This window comes from Echinops telfairi, unplaced genomic scaffold (genome assembly GCF_000313985.2).
Source record: "Echinops telfairi isolate 266 unplaced genomic scaffold, ASM31398v2 ScPeMD7_31;HRSCAF=116, whole genome shotgun sequence".
Lineage (NCBI taxonomy): Eukaryota > Metazoa > Chordata > Mammalia > Afrosoricida > Tenrecidae > Echinops > Echinops telfairi.
In genome coordinates, this window is record NW_022103928.1 from 15,894,979 (window position 1) to 15,922,521 (window position 27,543).

Below are 27,543 nucleotides of genomic sequence, written 5' to 3' on the forward strand. Positions count from 1 at the left end.
AGTTGCACTAATCACAATTTCAAGTGCTCAGTTGTGCCATATGGCTAGTGTGGCTACCATGTGTTGTAGAGTGCGGATTTAGAACATTTCTTTCATCATAAATTCAACCCAACACATTGCCAGCAAGGCAAATTTGACCCCTAACACCCCCATAATATGGTTTCTGAAACTGTAAACCTTAAAGGGAACACGGAGCCTTGTCTTTCTCCTGAGGCGCGCGCCTGGTGTACCCCGGAGGCAGACCTTCCAGGTAGCTGTCTGATGCTCACCTGCCAGCACCACTAGGCTGTTATTGGACAGCATCTGATTGCTGTTGCTGTTGCCAGGTGCCATCGAGTTGGTTCCAACCTATAGCGACCTTATGCACAACGGAACGAAACACCTGCCAGGGCCACCCTCACAATCGTTCTTCTGGGCCTCAGCGCATTGTGGCAGCCACTATGTCAAGCCAGCTCATTGAGCGCCTTCCTCTTTTTGGTTTTACCAAACCCAGTGTCCTTCTCCAGGGACTGGTGTCTCCTGACAATATGTCCAAAGCATGTAAGACGAAGTCTTGCCATCCTCGCCACCAAGGAAGACTATGGCTGTACTTCTTCCACGACAGATTAGGTTGGCCTTTTAGCAGTCCATGTTACTTTTAATATTCTTCACCAGCACCACAACCCAAATGCATTGTCTTCTTCTGTCTTCCTTATTCAATGTTCAACTTTCACATACCTATGAGGCAATGGAACATACCATGGGTTCAGTCAGGCACACCTTAGTTATCAAGGTAACAAAGTCATTCTCAAAGATCATTTTCCACCGGCCTTCCTCTATTGATGGCATCTACACATTAGTAGCCAACTCTGTCTTACTTTCTTTGTTTGCATCTCAGCTGTTAAAATAACATTCACATCAAACATTTGAGGGGTTGGGTGACTTGGATAAGCTGTCTTTTCTCTGTGCTCAATTAGCCACAATATGCGGAAATTAGATTATATCAGTATTTCTCCAGGTGAGATATAAGACCATGTCAGGTGAGTTCTTATTTTCTATATTTTACAACATTATGTCAAGCAGAAAATCTCCATTTACTTCTAATTAACTTTTAATTCCTCTCTGATACTTTACAATTTTTTTCTTTTTCATTTCTGCATACAATAGTACTTTGTCAAATGTATGACACTATGCTGTCTTTAATATATGTGTATTAATGACTTTGGAGGTAATATAAAAAGTTCCTTTCAAAATTTAAATTTTAAAGTGAGCTGATTAATAATCTTTTATATGTATGGATGGGGTGCTTCAAAAGTTTGTGGAAAAATTTCACTAGCTTTCAATTTTATTTTTCCCAGAACTTTTTGATGCTGCCACATAGATCTTGCGAGCTCAAGGATTGCATCAGGCATTCAAGTCTGGCCCCCAGACTTCGCTGACTCAACCGTTGCTCTTTGTAGAATCTATCACACTCGATCTCCAGGCCCTCTGCTCTAATACAGGAGTCAGAAGCATGTCTTTGTTTTCCACATATTTCCAGCTCAGCACCGTGGTTTGCACCGTGGTGTGTCTGGAGAAAGCCATGCTTGGCTATACAGCATGGAAAGCAGTTGAAAGTAGTTCTGATAAAAATGGGACTTTAAGCGTGAAGAGTATCTCAAAGATTTCCAGAATTGCAGAAGGTGCAACTCAGGGAAAAGCCATGCCCTGAGTTTACTACTGTGTGGCAGTAGTGCCCTTTCTCATATTACATAGCCTAAGTCTGTGTCTACACTGAAAATGTTGAGACTGGAATTATTATGATTACTTCTCTGTTGAGTACTGCCCTTCTTCTTCCACTTAGCTGTGATAGAGTGTGGGGGGAGGTGGAGTGCTTGGTTATAGGACCGAGTGGCAAGTTTGATCAGGGAGCTTAATTTAAGGATAGGACAATGACAATCAGATGTCTAGTAACTTGAAGAAGAAAAAAAAAATTTTGTTGAATAAATAGACACCAATACATCACTGGGTCCATATTAGAAAAAATGCCTTCCATCCAGAGAGAAACTAGATTGAAAGGAGAAATCTAATCTACTTAATTTTATTTCTCATTTCTACATAAAGTAACTGGGTAAGATGGTGCTCCAGGAGTAATTCTGAGGGCCTGCTGTATTGTTATCATTGCACATCTGCAATGTTATCATTGGTGTTAGTTGAGGGTCAGTTGGCTCTAACTCGTGGCGACCCAAGGTACAACAAGAGGCAGTGCTGCTTAGTCCTGTGCCGTATTCATGATTATTGATCTGCTTGAGGTCCTTTTTGCACTCTATTGTGTGGTGTCCTCCTGTCTAAGGGGTTCATCTTCTTTCAGCGCTGTATTTGACCACATTCTGTGGTGATCCATTGTGTTTTCTTTGTATAATTGTCAGAAGACTCTGAATTTTGTCGTTAAATATAGGGTAGCTAAAGCAAACAGAAAAAGAAATGAAGTAAAAGAGCTGACAGAAAATTTCGAAGGGCTGCTCCAGAAGGCAAAGTAAAGTATTAAAATGAACTGTGCAAAAACATGGAGTTAGAGAGCCAAGAAAAAGGAAGAACATGCTCAGCATATCTCAAATTAAAAGGACAAAAGAAAAAGTCAAGGATTGAGTTGTAATATTGAAGGATTTTATGGGTGAAATATCAAAAAATGTAGGAAGCATCAAAAGAAGATGGAATGTTGTTCAGTTTCTTTTTGTACAATTACTCTGTGCTTTCCTTCCATTTCAAGAGGGAGCAGATGATCAAGATTCAATGATTTTAAGTCCAACCTGCACTGAAGGCATTAGTGAAAAACAAAGCTCCGGGTGTGACAGCATAGTAACTGAAGTGCTTCAACAGCTGATGAAGCACTGGACACAGTCAAGTGCACCCCCAAATTTGGAAGACAGCTCCTGCCTAACCTACTGAAAGAGATCCATATTTGTCCCATTCCCAAGAAAGGCAACGCAATAGAATGTGGAAATTATCAAGCAATATTATTAATGTCACATGCAAAGAATATTTTGGGCAAGATCATTCAAAAATGAATGCAGTCCTCATAGGGAGTTGCCAGAAATTGAAGCCTAATTTAGAAGAGAACATAGCATCAAAGATATTACTGTTGACATTAGGTGGATCTTAGCTGGGAGCAGGGAATACCAGAAAGTTGTTCACCTGTGTTTTATTGACTATGCAAAGACATTCTAATGTGTGAGCCAAAAACTATGGACAGAATTGTGGTAGTTACATAACTTCATGTCAACTTGATAGAGTGAAGGGGTGGAGTTTAGCCTGTCAATCAGATCTTGGCCTGACTGTGCCTCCTAGTGGGTGTGACCTTCGCATGAGGGTTCTGGGAACTTCCTCTTTTTCTCCTGGAGGTGGGCCACACACACTCTCCCTCAGCTTCACCTTTCTTCTGACACCAAATGGAGCCACACTGATGGCAGCCAGAGCCCTGGAGATGCGTCCACTGCTTTTGGACCCACAGGAGTTTCCATCCACCGGCCTGTGAGCTCCCTACATTTGGCATCATTGCGTGTGCTATGTGAGTCTGAAGAGGAATTCATGGGCTAAAATCGAACTTATGGACTTGATCTGGACTGGACTGGGATGTTTTATTGATGTATAATTACTTCTTGATCTAAAATTCTCTCTTAAATATATATGAGTGTCTCTGATTTTGTTTCTCTAGTCAAGCCATACGAACACAAGAACTAAGAGGAATCAGAATTCTAGAACACTTCATTGTGCTCATGGACCAAGAGCCAGTCCTTTGAAGAGAACAAGGGAATAATGTGTGGGTTAAAATTGGGAAAGGTATTTATCAGGGTTTTACGTTTTACCATACCTATTCAATCTATATGCTAAGCAAAAGATCTGAGAAGAACTATATGAAGAAGAGTATGGCATCAGAATTGGAGGATTATGTCATCGGTGATAGACATGCATGTGACACAACTTTGCTTGTTGAAAGTGTGGAGCATTTGAAGTACTTGCTGATTGAGATCAGGGACTATAGCCTTCAGTATGGATTATAAAGAAAACAAAAAAATCCTCACAACTACAGCAATAGACAACACCATGGTACATGGATAAATGATAGAAGTTGTCAGGGTCGTCATTTTGCTTGGATCCGCTACCAACTGTCATGGAAGCAGGAGTCGCAAAATCAAATGGCACATTGTATTGGTCAAGTTTAGTCTACTGTACAAGACCTCTTTAAAGTGTTGAAGAACAAGGTGTGCTTGACTTAAGTCTTGGTATTTTCAATCACCTCAAGCATGTGAAAGTTGGACAATGAATAAGGAAAACCTAAGAAGAATTGTGGAAACCCTGTGTTACACGTTGGGCTGCTAACCACAACGTCAGCAGTTCAAAACCTCCAGGGACTCCACAGGACAAAGATGGGCTGTCTACTCTCATAAAGACTTACCGTCTCAGAAACCCATAGGTGCAGTTCTACTCTGTCTTACAGAGTTTCTATGAGTTGCAATGGACTTGATGGCAATTAGAGTTGAAGCATTTAAATTACAATGCTGGTGAGGAATATTGGCAATATTGTGGACTGTCAGAAGAACAAATTTGTCTTGGAAAGCATACAGTCAACCTGTTCCTTAGAAACAAAGATGGTGATACTTTCTCTCATGTTAGACATGTTATCATATTATGTTAGGCTGAATTAATTAGAAAAACAAATCCAGTGACACTCGTTTATGCATAAGAAAGAGCTTTATATCAAGAAGTAATTATATATCAATAAAACATCCCAGCCAAGTTCAAATCAAGTCCCTAAGTCAATTACAAGTCCATAAGTCCTTCATCAGACTCACACAGCCACATGCAATTATACAAAATGAAGAAAGATCACAGGCAGGTGCAGAGTAATGTGGATACAAGGTCAGTAGATACATGGCAGTGCATGGCAGTGACCCAGCTGCAGCAGGCAGAAAGGCAAAGTGGCAAAGTGAGAAGGAGGTTCCCAGGGTCTTCCTTATGAGAAGGTCACACTCCCAAGGACATAACATCAGACTGTGACCTGATTGGCAGGGCTGATTCCACTCCTAGCCTAGAGTGGCTAGTTGGCATAAAATCATCTACTCCCACACAGCGTGTCTGGAATCTGTTTGGTGCTCACTGAATAGTTATTCAGTAGCTGATTTACTAAAGAAAGAATAAAAGAAGAGAGACATCATCTTATACCATAACTAAGGTTATTTTTTCATCTTACTGGTGGATAGAAACTACATGTTGAATCAGAGAGCAAGCAAGTAGAATTGGACATGAAAATAGTGCTGCTGTCAAGCCCTCGCAGCCTGTGTAATTATACTTGTATATTCTAAAGCCTTTTCTATCTAAAAACTGGGTCATAATTTGGATTGAATCTGTACCAATGTAAGACAACGATCAGCCCAGAGTGCCACTATGAATTTCCAAGATATACCACCTGTTGACTATATTTGCTCAGGCAATAGCTACAACAGACGGGCATAAGGTAACATTACGTGATTTCTGGAAGAATTGTAATTTTCTTCAGTGTATTAGAACATTGCATCTTGCTAGAAAAAAGTTATCAGAAAATGCATGCAGAGGATTTGGACGCAATTGCTAAGTTTTATGCACATGCTATAAGCACTTCGATCAGGATAACATGATAAAATGAGGTAAATTGATGGAAAAATTTTCTGTATGTCAAAAACACTGAATTTAGACCCTGATATTGCTGGTATGGAACAACTCGTAGATCTCAAACTCCAAAACCAAACTCACTACTTTTGAATGGATTCCAACGCACAGCGACCCTGCAGGACAGGGTGGAACTGCCCCTGCGGGTTTCCAAGGCTGGAACTCTTTATGGGAGTAGAAAGCCTCTTTCTTCTGAGGAGCAGCTAGGAGTTTTGAACTGCTGACCTTGTAGCTAGCAGTCCAACACATAACCAGTAGGCCACCAAGAAGGGAAATAGACATATCAGGACTTGATGGGTTTTGAAGAAGAAAGAAATGCTGAAAAAGAAAAATAGCAAATAGAAGGAAGGAGATAAATATTCAAATGTGTTACGGTTAAAAGATTAGCTGAAGGCTTTCTAGATGAAACTAGAGGCTTCGTTTACTTGAAAATATGGACCCAAATGCTAATTGTTTTGTAAAAGTCAATAGACAAATTTAGGCAACAATGAAATGTTATTATAATGTCTATGAAGAAAAAAAGAAAAGGATTATATTGACAACACTCACTAATTTTCTGAATAGAAATGCTATCCCCATTCCCAAGGATAATCCAGATGACCTAGAACCCTCCATAATTGGAGTTATGAGGGTAAGTAAAAAAAAACCTTATAACATCATAGAAAGTCTTCTTAAACAAAAATAACAAAATATAAAGCTATTTTGCCCAACATATTCTCTAGGTCTGTCCCTTTCTGAAGTCTGTGTTTCCATGTCTAACTCTTTCCAGGAAGATGAGCACCTGAGGTTGGAAGCCTCTCAAAATATGATTCAAAGTAGATCAGCCATCAGTATGAACTGTAACTCAATATAAAGAAAACAAAAATCCTCACCTTTGGACCATTAAACATCATGATAAAAGGAGAAAAGATTGAACTTGTCTAGGATCTGTGGACTGCCAGGAGAATAAACATATCTGTCTCGGAAGAAGTCTATCCAGAATGCTCCTGGGAAGTGAGGAGGATGAGACGTCATCTCACCTACTTCCCATACTAACTGCATCTCACGAGGACACGCTATCAGGAGAGACCAGTCCATTGAGAAGGACACCATACTTGGTAAAGTAGAGGGTGAAGGCAAAAGAGAAGTGGAGGACAGTCAACAGGACAGGTTGGCACAGTGGCTGCAACAGTGGACTGCAAGATGGCACGTGATGGGGCAGTGATTTGTGATGTTACTCACAGGGCCACTATGAGTTAGCGACACCTGGTAGCACCCAGTAACCACTCTTTCCAGAATCAATCTATGCTTTTCCGACTTACACCATGTCAAGTGGCAGGCTGGCATCATGGAGGGACTCAAACTGTGGTCCTTTGAATTGGGGAAGCCAAATAGTCTGAAAGAAGATAGTGACTGCGGGAGGAGGGGGTAGGATTTCCCGACTAAAATCCTCAGAGAACAACACTTGCACCTCTCCAAAAATGAGTCAGGTTCACTGTCATCATGGACAAACCTTCCTGGTGCTATGTCACTGGCCTTTTTCTCATAAATGCAGCTTTCAAAGCTATTAAGACATCTTCATAACAAGTCCCTGTGAGCCTGCTGTATCCTTCCAGAAAAGCTCAGATGATCTCTCTCGAGTCCGTACAATGGGCTGCCATCACCTACCCTCGCTGCCTTCAATTTACTGGCTCAGCAGATTGCTTCAGAAGCCACTATTTTGGTTGGATGGTTTTTGTTTTGTTTTAGGGCACCTTAACAAGACAAGTGTCTTCCTGGAAGAACTTGTTTCTTTACATCCATTTGCTGACCACAGATATATATTTTTGGCACATTGTACTTGGAATAAACGTGTGCCTGTCTATACCGTAATGCAGGTGACAGTCATTTTTAACTTACCCCTGTCGTACTTCGGCATCGTCCATCAAGTCTTCTTCTTCATCATTGGAATACATATTTACTGTTTGTGGGTTTTTAATGTATGTGTGTATTCAAATCTCTTTGGAAGTTTATATGTCATGTTTCCAATTCTCAAAGAGAAATAGTGAATTTATAATGATACTGACAATGAAAGTCAATACTGATGAAAACTGCCAAAAAAGAGTAAAAAGGCAGTGAAAAGGCGGAAAACTCCTGATAATAAGGATTGGCACATTTGCAACAACGGACTCAAACATAACAACAATTGTGAGGCTGGTACAAGCCTGGGCAATGGTTCCTTCTGTTATGCAAAAGGTCGCTTTGAGCTGGAACAAAGTTGATGGCACCGAACATCACCACCACCACCACCACTACCACCACCACCACCACCAAAAAAGCCCATTCTCAGAGTTCAAACTCTATGGCCTGTACCAGCCATACCAGCTAAGGGTCCAGATCTGTTTCCTTATCTGTAAAATTGTAATCCTTTCTACCAGCACATTCTTGTATTCCTCTTTTATTCAATCGTCCTACATGTACTAATGTATATAGGGAAGTGCTATGCAAAATTGCTAAGTGAACTAGGATCCTTTAATTCGACACACACTTATGCACACCTTCTGTGAGCTAAGCATTGTGCTGGGTACTAGTGGTGGGGACAGAGCACTGGACCCGGCAACGCACTAGATGGAAGAAGCTTAGAATCTGGTGGAACCTATAGGTCAGGTCTTTATTTTCCGGAAAGGAGAAGGAGAATATTTATTGAGTGCTCATATTCAGGAATCTCTCACTGTTGCAGTTTGAGGCTTGACATTTTTTCTTCAATCCTTTCGGTTTAAGATCTGCTGAACATGTTCTTCTTTTCAGTTCTCTTGCTCGAGGGTCTTGGTACATTTTATCGTACTTGACTTTGTCTTGTCGCGCTGCCTTTTGAAATGTTCTGTTTGGCTCTTTTTCTGTATCCTTTCTTCCATTTGCCTCAGCTACTCCATGATAAAGGTTAAGTTTTATCATCTCTCTGACATCCACTTTGACCAGTGGTCAGAGTCAATCAGTTTGCACCTCGCTGGTAGACCTGATACCCTATTTTTTGTTAAGTTCAATGAACTGGTTGTTAAAATGGCACTTGCAATCAGGATTCTCTCACAGGTGAGTGGCTGGGCAGAGCTCCAATGTGGAAATCACAAATTTATATTCATCAGCGTATTTTTTTATGTTGATCAGTATATTCTAAATGCCTATAGTGTTGTTCATTCCATCAATGGGTATAAAAATTATATGGAAGCATGCTTTTAATAGCTATTTATTCATCTCATAAAACTCACTATATTCTTAATGAAAACTACATTTTTATTCACTTTCATTTATTTCAATAAACAATCATATAGCATAAACAGAAAAGTGCCAAACAACCAGAGGATGACACAGTGCTTTCATTTAAGCCCCCAAATCCCACAAGCTATTAGGAATGAATCATGCAATTCCTGAAAGTGTGGCAAAGAGCTAAAATATTGTCAGCACGCACGATTGCTGTTAAGTTCAGCATAAGCAGAAAAGGGTTTTTCAAAGAGGAAGATATATTCAGAGAAAAGAAGTCGGCTGTTTCTAATATATCAAACACAATGGCTATTGCCTAATTGGTCTGACTCTAAAGGAATGGGATCCTGCACCTACAGTGAAAAGATGGATAAGGGTAAATCACACATCTGGTGACGCTTGGATAAAAGCGAAGAATACCGCAAGTGAGAATGCCAATCAAGAAGCACTAGGGAAGGTGGGCATCATGGAATGCCAGTTTAATAGAACAAAGTCTTCTTGCATTGAGTACTTGAGTGGAGGCCCAATGTCCATCTGCTACCTTAATACTAAACCTATACATATATGCACATAGATCTATTCCCCCATCATCATAAATAAGTATATTTCTCAACATCATAAATAAGTATATTTACATATGTACATACCTACATCTAGACCTCCACAAGTGCCCTTGACCCCTAATTCTTTCCTCTATTTCCTTTTACTTTCCTCTTGTCCCACTATCATGGGTTTCAGTAATTCCTCTCAGTTACATTACCCTTGCTCAAGCCCTACCAGGCCTCTTACACCCTCCTCACCACCGATTTTGGATCACTTGTTGTTCCCTTGTCCCTGAGTTTGTTAACACCCACTTCCTTTCTCCCATCTCGCCCTCTCCCATGTTCCCCTGGAACCATTGGTCCTGTTGTTTTCTCCTCCAGATTGTTTATCCAGGTATGCTCTCTTCTTGATTCACTCCATTTTGGGGGTTCAGACCGCACTGCTTCCCCAACATGTGACCCCAGATAGGTCCTCTGTCGCAGCCTGCTCTTCTAAGGGGACAGCATGACACATGCTGTTGTCATTTGCCCAGTCCCTTCTGTGTCCCATTAGCTCCCCGCAGGGACGTCATCCTCCAAGCCTCGTGTGCCAGTGTGGGGTCCAGTCCTGCTCTCTTTCTCTTCCTCCCTCCCGGCCTGCCTCCATGTGGGTGTGGCAAGCTGGCCCCTCTCCCCAACCTGTAGGTTTAGAGGGCAGATGGGTGCATGGACAAATGTGGTGAAGAAAGCTGATGGCTATCAAAAGATAAAGCGTCTGGGGTCTTAAAGGCTTGAAGGTAAACAAGCGGCCATCTAGCTCAGAAGCAACAAAGCCCACATGGGAGAAGCACACCAGCCTGTGTGATTAAGAGATGTCAAAGGGATCAAGTATCAGGCATCAAGGAAAAAAAAATCATATCCTTATGAATGAGGGGGGAGTGCAGATTGGGGACCCAAAGCCCATCTGTGGGCAATTGGACATCCCCTTACAGAAGGCTCATGGGGAGGAGATGAGCCAGTCAGGGTGCTGTGTGGCGATGAAACATACAACTTTCCTCTAGTTCCTAAATGCTTTCTCCCCACCCACTATCATGATTCCAAGTCTACCTTACAAACCAGGCTAGACTAGAGGATGCACAGTGGTACAGATAGGAACTGGAAACACAGGGAATCCAGGACGGATGAACCCCTCAGGATCAGTGGTGAGAGTGGCGATACCTGGAGGGTAAAAAGAAGGTGGAGTAGAAAGGCGGGGCTGATTGCAATGATCTACATATTACCTTCTCTCTGGGGGACGGACAGCGAAAGGGTGGGTGAAGGGAGACGTCGGATAGTGTAAGATATGACAAAATAATAATTTTGTGAAGGATTTGTCAGGGGTTCATGATGGAGGGGGGAGCGGAGAAGGAGGGGACAAAATAAGGAGCCAATGCCAGGGGCTCAAGTGGAGAGCAGATGTTTGGGGCATGATGATGGCAGCAGATGTACAGATGTGCTTGACACAATGGATGTGTGTATGGATTGTGATGGGTGTTGTACGAGCCCCCAATAAAACGATTTTTTTAAAAGCACTATGGAAATATCTTAACAGTTTTTGTCAGGTATTATTGTCATTAATATTTTAAAACTCATAATCTAGTTTTATATACCCACTTGTTAAAATATTAATTGTATGATATTATAAATTGACTTTTGGTATATCCGTTTTTTAATATTTAAAATGGTCATTAGGTTAGCAAACCAGTTGGTAAATTGTTTGAATCCCACCCTGACTTTGATGTTTTCTTTCTTTCCTGTCTCTTTAATGACATGATTTCTTCATGTATGATGTTCTCGATGTCATCCCACAGCTCATCAGGTCATTAGTGTTCAATGTGTTCAATCTGTTCTTGCGGTAGTGTCAAAGTTCAGGTAGGACATACTCAAGATTGTGTTTTGCAAATATTATTTGCAAATTTTGAATGATGCCGAAGCATCAAAAGAAGATGGAAAGAATATATATTCACGGTACCCAAACAGCTAGTCAATATTCAATCATTTCAAGATGCAGCATATGAGCAAGAACCAATGATGCTGAAGGAAGATATTCAAGCTAGATTGAAGACATCAGTCAAAAAGCAAAGCTACAGGAATTGATGGTATGCCAAATATAATGTTTCAACAAGCCACTGGAGTACTGGAAGCACTCACTCATTTACGCTAAGAAATTTGAAAGACAGTACCTGGCCAATTGCCTGCAAGAGATCCATAGTTGGACTCATTTCCAAGGAAAGGTGGCCCAACAGAATACTCAAATTTCAGAACAATATCATTGATATTGCATGAAAGTAAAATTTCGCTGAAGACCATTCAACAATGGTTGCAGTAATACATTGACATTAAGTTGCCAGAAATTCAGGCCAGATTCATATTCAAGAGACACTGCTGATGTCAGATGAATCATGGCTGAAAGTAGAGAATACCAGAAATATGTTTACCTGTGTTTTATTGATTATGCAAAGGCATTTGACTATGTGGATCATAGCAAACAATGCATAGCCTTGAAAAAAATGGGAATTCCCAAACAGTTATGCTCTGATGGAACCTATCCATGGATTAGGTGGCAGTTGTGCCAAGTGAATTCTGCACTGTTTAAAGTTAAGAGGGGAAAGGTGTGCATCAGGGTTGTATTGTCTCACATATTTATTCAACCTGTATGCTAACCAAATAATCAGAGAAGCTGGATTATCTAAAGAAGAATGTAGCATCAGGATTGGAGAAAGGCTTATTAATAACTGCAACATGCAGCTGACACAATCTTGTTCCCTAAAGCAAGGACGACTTGAAGCACTGGCTGTTGAAGATCAGAGATTGCACCCTTCAATCTGGATTACAAAATCCTGACAACTAGACCAACAGGTAACAGCATGATAAATGGAGAAAAGATTGAAGTTGTCAACGATTTTGTCTTGTTTGAATCCACATCTATGCACATGGAAGCAGCAATCGATTGATCAAATGAAGCACTGCATTGGGCAAAAGACACAAGACCTCTTAATGTGTTGAAAAGCAAAGGTGTTATTTTGAAGACTAAGGTGTGCCTGACCCAAGGCATAGTATTTTCAGTCACCTCATATGCATGTGAAAATTGAACATTTAATAAGGAAACCTAAAGAAGAATTGATGTATTTTATGGTGCTGGTGGAGAATACTAAAAGTACCACAGACTGGGAAAACAACAAACAAATCTCTCTTGGAAGGAGTACAGCTGGAATGCTCCTTAGAAGCAAAAAAGAAAAAAGAAACTCTAATTCATGTACTTTGGACATGTTATCAGGAGAGTCCAGTCCCGAGAAAAGGACATCATGCGTGGCAAAGTGGAGAGAGAGCATGAAAGAGGAAGATCCTGGGCAAGATGGAGCGACACAGTGGCTGCGATGATGGGACTCGTACATAGCAATGTGAAGGATGACACTGCACCAGGCAGTGTTTTGTTCAGGTGTACATAAGGTCACGATGAGTCAGAACCAACTGGAAGGTACTGAAAAAACAACCATAAAGTACGCAAGAAGATGGACTACATCAAAATCTGCCTCTGGGAGCAGCAAGTCACGGGAGGCTTTACAGACAGGGCAGACAGCTTCTGGAGTAGTCTGGCCTATGGGACAGTCCATCGGGTTCTCAGATTATTCTCTTTGCTCTTTGTCAGATCGTCTTAATCGGCAGTTATGAGAAAGTCCATATGTTGATTATAGGGACTGGGTCTATATTATTTTGTTTCGATTTAATGCATGAATTTGGAGGAAGTTGAACCCTTCTAAGGTCAGAAGAATGAAAACATAGTGAAACTAGGAAGGTGAGAAAGAACCAAACACGCTCACAACTTACCAGGCATGAGGTCCTTTCCTTCTGTCCTCCCCCCCGGAATCAGGGCTTTCCACGCAGAAGTCACGTACAAGACGCCAAGTCATGAACTAAAGACAGAAGGGAAAAGTCCAAGTAGCGTCATAGGAATTCCTGCGGTGTTTTCTCTCACATCTAAGCACACTGGAGCCCCTTAATGGCACCAGAAAAGATACATAGTTTTAAAAGCTTCCATCTTTAATGTAAAAGCGATGCACAACCGGAATACAGATCAACACCAACTGTGGCTTGACACCCCGTGAGCCAAAGTTTACTGGCGAATCCCAAACAGATGCACAAATCTGAGCACAGTAAACCTGGGCGAAGATGACAGTGGGATTTAGAGCTGGGAGGGTTGAAATCTGCCATGGACTAGATAAGCATTTCTAATGACTCCTGAACATTAGTTAAACGATCTGTGTCTTTGTTACAGACTGGCAGGTAAATTAGACCCATTAAAGGATAATTTGGGAAATAATGGTGATGATAATGTTAATACAGTAATAACAGCACTCCAGTCTGACCTTGGCTGGGTTATGATTCCAGGCAGCTTCCTCCAAGCCCAACCCTTTAGCTTGTCCTGGCTGCCCAGAGCTGATCATCAGAGCATCTGTGTCCATTCACGGAGCTGAAAGGCAACCTCCTACCCCTGAACTCTGAGTAAATAAACATGACAGTAAGCCCTCCTATGAATGCCCACCCATGAGAATTGTGAAGGCTTGGCAGTTCTAAAACTACAGACAGATTTAAAGGGCCTTTGCCATTTACTGGACAACCTCTGTTAAATAGGAAGACTTACTGGGGCCAATGACTCTAAAACAATAAATACAAAAAACACGGGAGTCAAGCCCAAACCCATACAAGACCACCTGGCAGGTTGCAGAGCAAATCTAAACACGCCGCCTTCTCCAGAAGCAAATGTAGAGGGAAACCACCATGCACGGCTCAGCCCATCCGAACTCTTGAAACACTCTTGTAAGCCAATATTTCATTCTAGCTAATTTTCAGCCGAATGTCTGCAATTGCTAGGTGGAAGCTGGAAAGAAGAAATTATCTGTTCAATGCCTATGGACAAACCTAGGCTTTGTTTGTGTTTCAGATGGGCAAGCCCTGGGTCAGGAGTTGAGAAATATTTTGGGAAGCGGTAGTGCTGGAAATACAAGGAAATAACGGCTGCCTCTGAGGAGGAGGCAAGCATAGCACTCACCCTTCATTATCTTCCTTTTCTATTCCCGAGTTCGTCATTTTTCCCTTTGCAAGACTTTTTTAACATTTGGGGTTGCATTTTCAGATAACTGCTCACTGCAATCTATTTCTCCTTGGTGAAAGGGGGGAAAGAGTACAAAGCACAGCCTCCACAATTGTTCTTGCCAATAATTTCTGGATCCACTTGGGGCTGATCTCATCCTTATCCTCCCTCCAGCACCCATCAAAATAATGGATGGTGTAACTTCTCCCCAGTCATGCTGGGATGAATAGTAACATGCTGTGTTGGGGATTTGGGGCTTCTCTCTGATTAATAGGTATTCCTGAATCAGCCCCACCACTGTTTTCTTTAGGTTGGGGGGAGGAACCTATGGAGGGTGGGGGTGGGTGTCAGAGAAGACCAAACCCCATTGGCCATCAAGTCAAATCACACTCATGGTGACCCCATGAGGGCTTCCCTTGGACTGTGCTCTGCAGCATTTCTCAAGGCTGGGTCTTCAGAAGGTGGTTACCACTCCTCTCTTCTGTGACACCCTCCGAGTGGACTGAAACCTCCAACCTTTCCATTAGCGGCCGAGCGTGGGAACCATTGGCACCATGCCGAAATCCCATCTGAGGGGAAGGAGGGAGTATTTCCTATTACACGAAAAGAATTGCTGTCATTTACTCTCATCTGGTGGTTTCCCCAGATGGACAGTGTTGGGAAGGACCCAACAGTGGCATGGCTGTTAAGACAATGGGCTTGGAGTCAGAATGGCCCAGATATCTTGCTCGGCCAAGAGGGAAAGCCACTTAACCTCTGCTCAGCCTCACTGCCTTCACTAGCAAGTGGAAGTAATATCACTGCCTATCTTACAGAGATGGTGCAGAATCTACGTCTGGGTTCAGGGGAGCCATGACCCAAGTGCCTGCCCCCTGTGGACTCAGCTTGCTGAATGCTGCCAGGAGTCCAGGCAGGATCCCTGGGGAGGGAGAGTGGTCAGTTCCACCAATGAGTCCTTCAACCAGCTGTGGTTACCAGAAACACAGAGAAGAGAGCCCAGGGGGTTCCACTAGGCAGAGGTGCCATGTTTAGGTTTTAACCAGGCCCAAGCATGAGTTCAAGGGACACATAGACGCTAATGAAAAGGTCAACATCTCTGGTAGTGTTTACAGCCTCAGGGTCAGGGTTTCAAGAGGTAATACATGTGATAAGCCTCTGACAAGTCATGCTTTCGTCCCCTCTAGATGGTCAAGCAGGACCACTAGAGCTCACTGGTTCTCAGTCTGGTCCTGGGACCAGCACCAACACCAGCAGCAGCGAGGTCTGGAAACTTGATAGAAATGCAGAGTTGGAGGCCCTACGCTCAATCTAATAAATCCAAAAGCACAGAGGTGAAGCCCAGCAGTGTGTGCACTAGCAAGCCCTCCAATGGAATGTGATGCACATTAAAGTTGGGGAACGACTGCTACAGTGCCCTTAGCTTCCCCTTATGGGGGGGGCCCTCTTGTTGACACTAGCTTCCCCTTATGGGGGGCCTCTTGTTGACACTCAAGAAAACAAAGCCCCACTTTTCTAATTCGCCAGTTGATGAAATGAAGCCAACCCATCCTCAGGAGGAAGTTGTTAGGGTATGAGTAAGCAGGTGTGTGTGTGTGTGTGTGTGTGTGTGTGTGTGTGTGTGTGAGAGAGAGAGAGAGAGAGAAGTCAGTAAGCTACAAGCTTTTAGTCCTCGAAGGGGTGATAAAATTAATTAGTCCTCTTACTTTGAAAGGCCTTCTAGAATCAAGTGCTAAATGGAGTATGCTGTGTTTACTCACTCCAGGATCTCCTCAGTTTATGAGGGATTAGCACTAGGAGCTAGGAGTGATTAGGCTCTTTCAATAGGCAGATGGCACCACCTTGCTTGCTGCAAGTGAGAAGGACTCGAAGCACTTGCTGATGAAGATCAAAGATTGCAACCTTCAATATGGATGACAACTTCATGTAAAGAAAATCAGAATCCTCGCAACTGGACCAATCGTGATAAATGGAGAGAAGACTGCAGTTGTCCAGGATTTCATCTTGCTTGGATCCACACTCAATGCTCATGGCTGCAGCAGCCAAGAGACCAAAAGCCATCACATTAGGTACATTTGCTGCATAAGCCCTCTTTGAAGTGTTGCACAGCATGGACGGTACTTTGAGGACTAAGGTGCACCTGATCCATGATACTTTCAATCACCTTGTGTTGCATCAGAAAATTGGACATTGAAGAAGGGAGATCAAAGAAAAATCGATGCATCTTAACCACAATGTTCATGAAAAATATGGAAAGTACCATGGACTGCCAAAGGAACAAACGAATCTGACTTGGAAGTACAGGCAGAATGCTCCTAGAGGCTAGGCTGGTGAGCCTTCGTCTCACATACTTGGGACATGCTATCAGGAGACATCAGTACCTGGAGAAGGACATCATGCTTGGTAAAGTGGAGGGCAGGCAAAAGAAAGGAAGACCCTCAATGAGACAGATTGTCACAGTGGCTGCAACAATGGGCTCAAACATAAAGAACAATTGTGAGGATGGCCTAGGACCGGTGGAATTTTGTTCTGTTTGCTATGCGTTGAAACAAAGGCACCTTACCACAACAGCATTTTACCTGTCTGGGTTCTAATATCCATTGCTAGGGCTACACAGAACTCATACACCAAATTTATGTTTTAAAATGTTATTAAGAAAGTTGACAAACAAAAAGAAAGTTAACAAGTTGCAATGCCAGCGAGAAATGCTCAGGGCTGAGTTGTTTATCTGGACATGTTTACTAAGTTCTTTCAGGTCCACTAATGAATGCCCAAAGGGCAGACCACCCTCCTCTGTAAGCCTCAATCAGAAGGCAGTCAGCTCAAGCTCTGTAAATCAGCAAACCCGGCTCCCTGAATTCAGTACGCAGAGGCAGCCCATCCACGAGCCAGCTTCCTGCACCCAGCTTCCTGCACAAAAGCACTCAGCTTTAGTTGCTCCATCAGTTAGAAAGCTATCACTGTTTCAAACTCTGGCTCCTGGTTCTATTGCTGAACCACTGGTGTTATAGTGTTCTTCTGGATCCAGGAGGTTCACTGCACAGGATTCTCAGGTCCAGAAGATGTGCTCCACACCTGGCTCTTGCTGGTGATGAGATATCTCCTCCTGCTTCTCAGAGGGCTCATTTTATACACAGCAAAATGGCACCCCAGGGAATCCTGTTCAAAATTACTCATAGGTGAATCCTATCAGTATCTTCCCCACCTTCCTGCCAGACCCAGGCAGGAAGAGATCGTTTGGTGGGAGTTAGAGACTTTGACTAGAAGAGCCACATTAAATCACTCACTGCCCCTGTAGGGGTTTATTGGGTAACCTATCAGTCAGGAAGTTAACAGGATCAGTAAACAGTAAGGAGTCCTCTCCTGGGTCAAGTCTCTCTGGGGTCCTCAACCTCTCGGCTGCATGATCCCTTGGCCTCTGACTCAAAATCCCATAGTCTGAGCGCTGCTCCTCTGCTCTATCCCATAGTCTCGCTGTGGGTCTCAAAGATCTGGAGTGTGCTCTCCTAGTGTCTCAGCCTTCTCTGCTGCTTCCGACCTGGCTCAACATTACAGCCAAGCGGGGCGACATTGAAAATGGACCAATCCCCGTTATTAGGGTTACATGTGTCCTATGTGCACAGCCCCACTCAATCATTGAGTGGGATTTACAGAGACCGGGTTAGAAGGGCAATGTTTAGAGAGTTCAATCGACCATAGTTAGGCAACACAGATTACCTAATTAGAATAGGCATTGCTCCAACCCCAAGGTTCAAGACAGTTTAAGCAGGGTGGGGCACAAAGGGGTTTTATATCCGTGTATGGGAATGTGGTATTATTGTGCTCCCGTGAGGATTGATCACTTAATGACAGACAAACGGACATCAAAACCAAAAAGCCAAACCCATTGCCATCAAGACACGGTGACTATAGGACAGAGTAAAGATGCCTATACGGTTTCCTTGGAGGTCATCTTTTCGGAAGCAGACTGTCAGGCCTTTCTCCTTCGGAACCACTGAGGGGTGCAACTTGCAATCTTCTGGTTAGCAGTCAAGCGCTTAGCCCTTTCACTCCAGGGCTCCTTCCAAATAATTGTATTTCTCCAATTTTAAGACATGCTTTCATTTTTCCTTTCAGAACTTTTTTACATTTCTGAAATCTTAGGATCATTATATATTTAATGTAAGATTTAACCCCCACTCCCACAAAGCTGATGGTTACATAAATGATGTATCTTACATTTCAGTGTTGTATAATCAAGGTTGGATGCTCTTGTCTCTAATTCTCTCTTCTCTTTTTAATGACACTTTATACTTCTCACTGCAACATAATTGCTTCCTTACTTCTTTTGCATCAACTGTGAGTTCCTTAAGGAAAACAAAACTAGCAGTGGCCAAACCCATCATTCTATCAGAGTGGGTCTGAGCTCAATAGATGTTCCACGGCCTGTCTGTTATGGAGATAGGTGGCTCAGCTAGCGGCTGCGCACATTAGTAGTTTGCACAACCCAGGAGCTCCCCTGACGGACAAAGATTGTTTTATTCATCTTGGTGTATTTCCTGCCCTTTGCAGCAACTGACTAGAATCTGGCACATAGCACACACACGAAAAACAAACCCTAAACTCTTGCCATGAAGTCAATCCCTACTGTTAGCAACCCTATGGGACATAATAGAACTGCTCCATAGCGCCTCAAGGCTTTGGTCTTTATAAAGGAGCAGTGGTGGCACTGTTGGGTAAGCATTGGACTGCTAACCAAAAGGTCATTGGTTCAAACCCATAAACTTCTCCTCTGGAGAAGGTTAAGTCTGTCTGCTACTCTCAAGGTTTATAGCCTTAGAAACTCTATATTGAATCACTGTGAGTTGGAATCCACTCAGCACCAGTGAATTTAATTGCTGTTGTTGCTTTTTAATCTTTACAAATGTAGACTGACACATCTTTGTCCCAGAGAAATAGCTAGCTGGTGGACTTGAGCTGCCAATCTTTTGAATTAACAACAACTGAATGGTGAGACCCTGGTGACACAATAGCTATGCATTGGGCCATTAACTGCAAGGTCAGCAGTTCAAAACCACCAGCTACTTTGAGGGAGAAAGATGAGGCTGTCTACTCCTGTAAAGATAACACTCTCAGAAGGCCAAGACAGTTCAACCCTGTCCTACTGCATCGATATGAATTGGAACTGAGTTGATGGCAGTGAGTTTGGTTTGGATTTGGTGCTTCACCGCTGGGCCACCAGGCTTCTTTTTATGCACACTGCTACTTACTTGCTCTGTCTTCCTCCCTTGGAGCGGCTGGTGGGTTCGAGCGGCTGATATTGTAGTTAGCAACCCAAAGCATACCCACTCTGCTGCCACGGCTCCTTCTGGTACACAGTAGGTACCAACAGTTGTTTTTGGATTTTTTAAAGCATAAATGAACAAGCCTATAAATGAATGAACAATTTCATAATTACAATTCAAAGCTATCCAAAGACCTTTCCCCCCAAAGTAGACATTTCATTTGTTTCTGTAGTCTGTGCTAAATCTGTAATACCGAAAATGTTTTTGAGCACTCACGCTGTACCAGGCTCTGTGCTAAGAGCTTTTTATGCAATATTTCCTCTAACTTTCAAATGAACCCTCAGTGGATAACATCATGATCTTCATTTAGGAGCAGAGATACGCTTACTCAGAATTACCAGCCCAAATTAGCCAGTCTGTACGTCAGAACATCATTTTTCAACCAGGTCTATCTCACCCACATCCTGTCCACATTTAAAATATGCCTAGTTTATACCCCAAATTCTGACATGAAGCACTAATTCCTTTGGAATGCCAAGTTGGTGGACCCTTCTCATCCCTTGACAGTGATGCCCAGATGTCCTGCTGAGTCAGGTTCAGGAAATTGAGACATGAATTACCTCCAGGTTACGTCTGTGGTACCAAGCCCCAGCTCAGGAAAAGATACCTAGGCAAATGGCACAGTTTGCATATTTCCCTCATCTGCTGGGGATTTTCTTTTATCCTGTTTCAAACGGATGAGGTTTATCTTCACATTGCAACTTTGAATGAGAATCACATTCTTACTAAATCAGACACTTTTTCTCCCCCTTGGAAAGAATAACAAGACACCCTAATGAGAAGATAGTGTAAAATATTCAGCCTGAATTAAATGTATAAGGGAAGTCCCACTAGATATGTAAAATGCATGTCGAGTCAGATTACCTGAAACAAAGTGTTAGGAATTTCTTGCTATTCCTCGATTTTTGTTTTCTTCTTCCTTTGTATGTAGTAAGAGACTCCTTTTTGTTTTGTTTTGTTTAATCTAGGTTCGATACCTGGCCATCCCAAACTGAGACTCTGTCTCAGACTCCCTGGGTCAGGGTCAGGTGTCTAAATTGTAGCCAATAATCTTAAGTGGAAGTATCGTGTGACCGCTCTAAGAAACCTCTTTAAAAGTGCTGCTGCCATGGACTTTGGGCCTCTACTTACATCTTACCTCAGTACAAGAATGGTGTGTTCTAATGATGTGGCATTCTGTGATGCTCACCTTCCTGGACACAATAGCTGAAGACTAAATGGGTGCATAAGCAAAGGTAACGAAGAAAGTTATTGATGTCCAGCTACTAAAAGATATAGTGCCTGGGTTCTTAAAGTCTGATAGTTAAACAAGAGGTCATCCAGCAGGGAAACAACAAAGCCCACATGGAAGAAGCATGTCAGGCTGTGTAATCATGAGGTGTCATTGGGAAAAGGTATCAGAAGTTCAAAACCAAGCAACAAAATCGATACAAAAGGGTGGGGATATAGTGGAGACCCAAAACCCACCTGCAAGTTAAAGTCCTTCTAAGAAGGGCCACATGGAAGGGATGATAAATCCGGGGTGTGGTATAGCACTGATGAATCACATCACTATGATCTAGTGCTTTAATATTTCCACCCCTTATTATTATATTTTTTAGTTTTACCCCATTAATGATGTTAGATTTGGTATGGTAATTTGTATAATTAATTAAGATTGTTCAATACATGAAAGCCAAGACAGATAACCCTTCGGAAACAGTAACACGAGTAATGGTTCCCTGAGGGTACGGGAAGAATGGAAGGGGCGAAGGGAAGGAGGAACTTGTAGCAATGAGGACTGTTTAAACCCACTCCAGGGGAATGAATAACAGAATTGTAGGTGAATGGATACACTGGATGGTGTAATATATCGCAAAATAAATAATAATATATAATAAGGGTCCCTGGGGGTGGTAGGGTTGGAGAGGGAGGGGATAAAGGGGAGCAAAGATTAAGAAGAAAAGAAAATGCTTTGAAAATGATGGTGGCAGCAATTGTTCAACTATGCTTGATCTAACTGAATTATAGATTGTTACACTATCTGTAAGATCTCCCAATAAAATGATCTTTTACAAATGTACAGCCTCTGAAACCCCACCTATGAAGGGACACCATGAGTCTAAATTGACTCATTGGCAGTGGCTTTATATTTTTATTTAATGGTATAGGAAGTAATATTCAAACTCTTCAAACTCCAATCAGCCAAATGTGGGGCATGGGGGAAACACATAAATTTATAGAAAACTAAAAGTATTGAAGATAGTTACCTAATATGTTTAGTATAAAACTACTTATCACCTGGAAAACATGTTTTAAATGGTTGTACTATTTTATTACCACAGGGAAATCAAAGATCATAAGCCATCTAAGGAGATGGTGGGAAAAGTGTAGAAACATATGGAAGATCCTTACACAAGGCTTAGCAAATATTATGTACTGTTATTAATAGCTCGGACCAAATAAACTATTTACCAAATAAACTATTTAAAAAGGGGAAAAAAAGTGCTGCTGCCAAGCTTTCTTGGTACTATCTTCTTTCTGACTAGCTGGTTTTGAATATGTGGGCTACAGGTAAAGCAACTCTCTTGCTGCATCAGGTGGCCTGAGGAGTGGAAACACGCAGAGTGAACGAATGAGATGGTACAAGCTTTGGTTCCTAATGTCTTCCTTCATAAGAACCCACACTACTTGCCTCCATAGTTTGGCATGAGAAATCGATTTCTGTCTTGAATAAGCTACTGTTTAAGGCAGACTGAAATCCTAACTGCCACGTATGCCAAAAACATTCAGTAAGAGCCCGACAGTGCCATGGTAGTGATGACAGTTAACCTCCCAATATGATTGTCAATCTTTCCACCTACATAGAGATCAAGCCTTAAAATGAGAGACAGTTATCTTTTCATTAAGTTCTAGATATTTTACACTACTACTATTTGGAATTATGATAATTGGTAGTTCTTTCTTTAGGACTTAGGGGTTATTTAGAATGTTTAGAGAGATAAATGAGTGAAACGCCAAATCAAACTATTTGCAAAACAAAGTAAAATAGAGGGTTTAGCTGCTGAGGAAAGGGCCAGAAGAGCCCTGGTGGCATAGTGGTTATGTGTTGGGCTGCGATCTGCAAGGTGTGAAGTTCAAAATCACCAGCCTCTTGCCGTGGGAGTAAGCTGGGGCTTTCTCCTGCAAACAGTTACAGTCTTGGAAACTCACACGGGTGCTTCTACCCTGTCCTATAGAGTTGCTAGGAGTTGCCATCAATCCTATGGCAGTGAGGAGAGGGAAAATCACCTCAGAACTGAAGATAATTAACAAACACAAAATCATATTAAATGGTCAAATGAAATTTGGAATTTGGGAGCAAGCTTGGGTTGGTCTTTTGAAATTGGTCTAGAACAGGGTGGCAAACTTTTGAGATGCAAGAGCCAATCCTGTCCCTCACAACAATTTAAAAATTATTCAAAAGCCATAGTTATATTTTTATAAACAAGTGAATTGCCATTATTTGAATAATAACCTTTAAATAAGACTGCTATCATTTAATTTTCACTTTCAATTTTACTTCACAGCCACATATGGCTCTTGAGCTGCAATTTGCCTACTCCTGGTCTAGAACAATACAATTGTCCAACATAGAAGAAAGCAAGGCTAGGGACTTGTAGAATGATTCTTCCTCACCTACCCCACCCATTATCTATAAAATCATTTTACAAACAGATCTTATAAAATGCAAATGTTAATTCAGATGACTTAGAATGGGGCCCAAACACTGCCTTTCTAACAATTTCCATATGGGATTGGTTCTGATGGTCCATCCATCGACTACACTTTGGGTAGCAAAATTTTATATACAACGGCCAACAAAAAGCTAAACCACCCAGTTTGACAATGAGCAAAAGATTTACACAGAGAGGCATACAAATGGCCAACCAGTACATGGACAGATGTCCAATCTCATTAGTCATCAGAGAAAGGCTAATCAAAATTTCAATGAGCTACCACTTCACCCATTATCCACTGTTATTTGGTCAATTCCTAGTCATAGCGATCCTGTAGGACAGAAGAGAATTTCTCTATTGGATTTTTGAGCCTGTAAAGCTTTATGGGAGCAGCCTCATCTTTCTCCTACACGGCAGCTGGTGAGTTTGAACCATTGGCCTTTCCCACTGCACTGCCAGGTCTCCATTCATACCCACCAGGGAGGCTATTATCAGGAAACAAATAGAAAATAACAGGTATTAACAAGGATGTAGAAAAATTGGAACCCTTACCCATTGTAGATGGGCATGTAAAATGGTGCAACTGTTATGGAAAGCAGTTTGGCAAAGCATTAAAAAAATTATTGTTTTTGTGTGCCATCTAGTTTATTTTGTCCCATAGCAATCTCCGTTGTCATCTTTATGGTAGTGAAAAATAACCCAAAAACCCTGGTCTGTTTCTCCCAAGGAATGACTTGTTATTGTTAAGGACAGTCTAATCAGCTCTGACTCAGAGTGACTCTATGCACAACAGAGCAAAACACCGTGCAGCACTGCATCATCTTGACAATTGTTATGTTTGAGCCCATTATTGCAGCTACGTGTCCATCCATCTCCTCGGGAGTCTTCCTCATATTTGCTGATCCTTTACTTTTAACAAGCTGATATAGTTTCCCAGAGATTGGTCTCTCTGATACCATGCCTGTAGTATATGTTATCAAAGGCTCCCAATGTTTAGCTTCTAAGGAGCATTCTGGCTGTCCTTCCTGCAAGTCACATAGGTTTATTCTTCCGGCACTCCGTGGTGCTGCCTGTATTCATCACCAGCAAATGAATCAACGCCTCTGTGATCTTATCCGTGGTTCAGTTTCACATGCAGATGAGGCCATTGGAAACACCCGGGTTTGGATTCAGTGCACTTCCGTCCTCTAAATAACATCTTTCACTCTTTTACATAGAGCTGGTGCAGCGGATTTTCCCATGCAATGCATCCTTTGATTTCCTGACCGCTGCTTCCAAGAGCATTAGTTGTGGATCCAAGGGGAATGTCATTCTTGACAACATCATCCATTCCTCCATTTTTTATAATGTTGCTAATTGGTCTAGTTGTGAGGTTTTTGGTTTTGTTTTCTTAACATTGAGTTGTAATCTATACTGAAGGCTGCAGACCTTGACCTTCATCAACAAGTGCTTCAAGCGCTCTGCACTGTGAGCAAGCAAAGCTATGTCATCTGCATACCGAAGGTTGTTAATAAGCCTTCCTCGGATCCTGATCCTGTTTTCCTTCATGTAGTCCAGTTTCTCAGGATTATTTCCTCAACATACAGATTGAGTAAGGGTGGTTAGTACCTAAAACTGAGAGAGCCCCAGGTTCTTCCTAAACCTTGAAATCGTCCCTGTGCCATCTTGGGTGCTCAGCATTCACTTTCTGATAACCAGGCTGCCAAGGAGAAGACCCAAGGGGGCAGGAAAGGACAGGAGCCCAGAGCAATCTCCTTGGTAGTCTGGGTAGGCAGGGAGGCAGGTACGAGTTAGTTGGGGGGAAGACAGATGAAGGAAGAACATACGCATTGAAGACAGATAGATGAAGGGGGAGCCTACACAAAGATTAAGGGTAAGGAACCCTGGGGGCGTAGTGATTATGTTCGATTCCCTGGGTGTGTGAGAAAGAAACTAATGCCAAAGCCTGGTGTGTGATCCAGGTGAGTTTTTGTAAAGGATGGAAGTTTCAGGTTTTACAGTCAGGAACAGGAGCACCGTCAGGGCACTACACACCCACACGTGGCACCCCTGAGGCTACAGAGAGAAAGGGAGACCGCAGCTCAGCCAGGCGGAAGGCAGAGAGCAGCCGGAGAAGAGGGAGGTGATCCCCAAGTTCCAGTTTGTAGGGCCTCCGAGTGGTCGATGGTCCTGGTTGACCCCATTGGCTGAATTAAGTCCACCTGGCCTCGATTGGGCCAATCCAGGTGCACCGCCCACCTAGGTGGACCGCCCGTCCTAGCTCGGAGCCTGAATTTTACATGTTGGATGGCTAACCAAAAGGTTAGCAGTTTGAAACCACCAGCCAGCTACAAAGGAGAAAGACTCTACTCCCGTAAACAGTTACAGTCACGCAAACTCACAGGGGGAGCTGACCTTGTCCGGAGAGTCTCTGTGAGTCAGCACTGACTTGATGGCAGTGATTTTCTTTTTTCTTGGTAAGGGAGTTTCCCCTCAAGACCAAGATACGCAAATAAAAGAGGGCCATTGCCTTAGTCTTCCCCAATTCCAGCCTGATGGGTCAACAAAAGACCCCCTAAGGAAGCCTTTATCTTTGACAAAGGTTTGGCAGACGTTTCTGTGTATCCCATTTACAAGAACCAATCCACTCCTGCCTCCGTAAAAGAAGAAGAAAGTGTGTATGACTTTTTAGATTCATTCAGACAGAGCTTTTATGGGATGGCAGTCTGCTTCCCATCTCTCTTTACTTAGCACTGCATATGCCAAATAAAATTCCGGTTTTCCTCACTATTACAATCTTGTGATGATTTTCCCCTAGGACAGTGGTAAAAGGATACAACCTTGACACACACAGCCGTAGGTTGGGTTTTCTAAAGCAAAACCAATGACACTCACATGTGTAAGCAAGAACTGTATACCAGAATAGAAATTTTTACCAAGGAAGCAGCCTGTCCCAGTTCAACTCAAGTCCATGTGTCCACTGCTAGTTGAAGCCCCTTCCAGACTCCTGTAGCTGCTGACCGGTGAGGCAGGTGGGCGAAGGGGGATGCAGGGAAACCACATGGCAGGGCCAAGAGGGGGAGGCCAGTTCTCATCAGTGTCTCTCTTAAAAAGGCCACACTCCCAAGAAGGCATCATCAGACTAATCTGATGGATAAGTTGGATTCCATTCCCACCTTGAGTTAATTCCCACTCATGGCAATCTTGTAGGACAGAGTAGAACGGCCTCATTGGTTTTCCAAGGTAACCTTTGCAGAAGAAGCCCTGTGGTGTAGTGGTTACACATTTGGGCTGTGATCCCCATGGTTGCCAGTTTGAAACCACCAGCAACTCCGTGGGAGAAAGACTGGGCTTTTTACTCCCGGTAACAGTTATATTCTGAGTCAGTGCTGACTGCATAGCAGTGAGAGAAACTTCACAGAAGCAGTCCACTACTCTCTCTCCTGCATGGCCCCTGGTGAGCTTGAACTATTAGTAGCCCTCGAAAGAAATGTCCTGGGGTTGTTGTCAGACCTACTCCCACAATGCAATGGGGAAGAAGGAGAATCACCATCAATATCAGCTGCTCAAGGCCGAGTTCATTGAATGCCCATGCCCTACCTTTCAATTCTACCTACACATTCTAACACCAACTGCCACTCCTGATGTTAGGGTACGGTGACCCCTTTTCTGGACAGATCCCGGCAACTCAGAGACTGAACACACAGGTAGGAGGAGGCAGCACAGCAGGTTTATTGAGCAGTAAAGTCAGGATACACTGCAGACAGATCCCCCAGAGGGGGTCTGTCACTACAGAAACACAGCCCAGAGCTGGCAGGTTCTTTTTATATGTCTGGCAGGAGGCATTGAGCTCAGGGATGGGTTTTATTTTTTAAAAATAAGGCCATTGTCCCTAGTTGGCTGAGACTCAAGCGGCGGTCCCTGGTTGACTAGACCCAACTGTGTCCTCACTTGGCAAGGTTCTGGGGGTATGAGGCTCATGGCATCCAGCCTCTAAGGTTCTGTCGCATTGT

General features: G+C 42.8%; 1 long non-coding RNA gene across 1 annotated transcript in view; it reads right to left on the reverse strand.

Moving 5' to 3' along the window:
• Positions 1-674: 674 nt before the first annotated feature.
• Positions 675-27,543, reverse strand: part of LOC123521645 — a 95,056-nt gene continuing 68,187 nt past the window's right edge. The window contains exons 2-4 of the long non-coding RNA XR_006680034.1: positions 19,779-19,936; positions 13,269-13,354; positions 675-717 (exon numbers count right to left, since the gene is read on the reverse strand). This is a non-coding gene — a long non-coding RNA (uncharacterized LOC123521645). The remainder of the gene's footprint in view (positions 718-13,268; positions 13,355-19,778; positions 19,937-27,543) is intronic.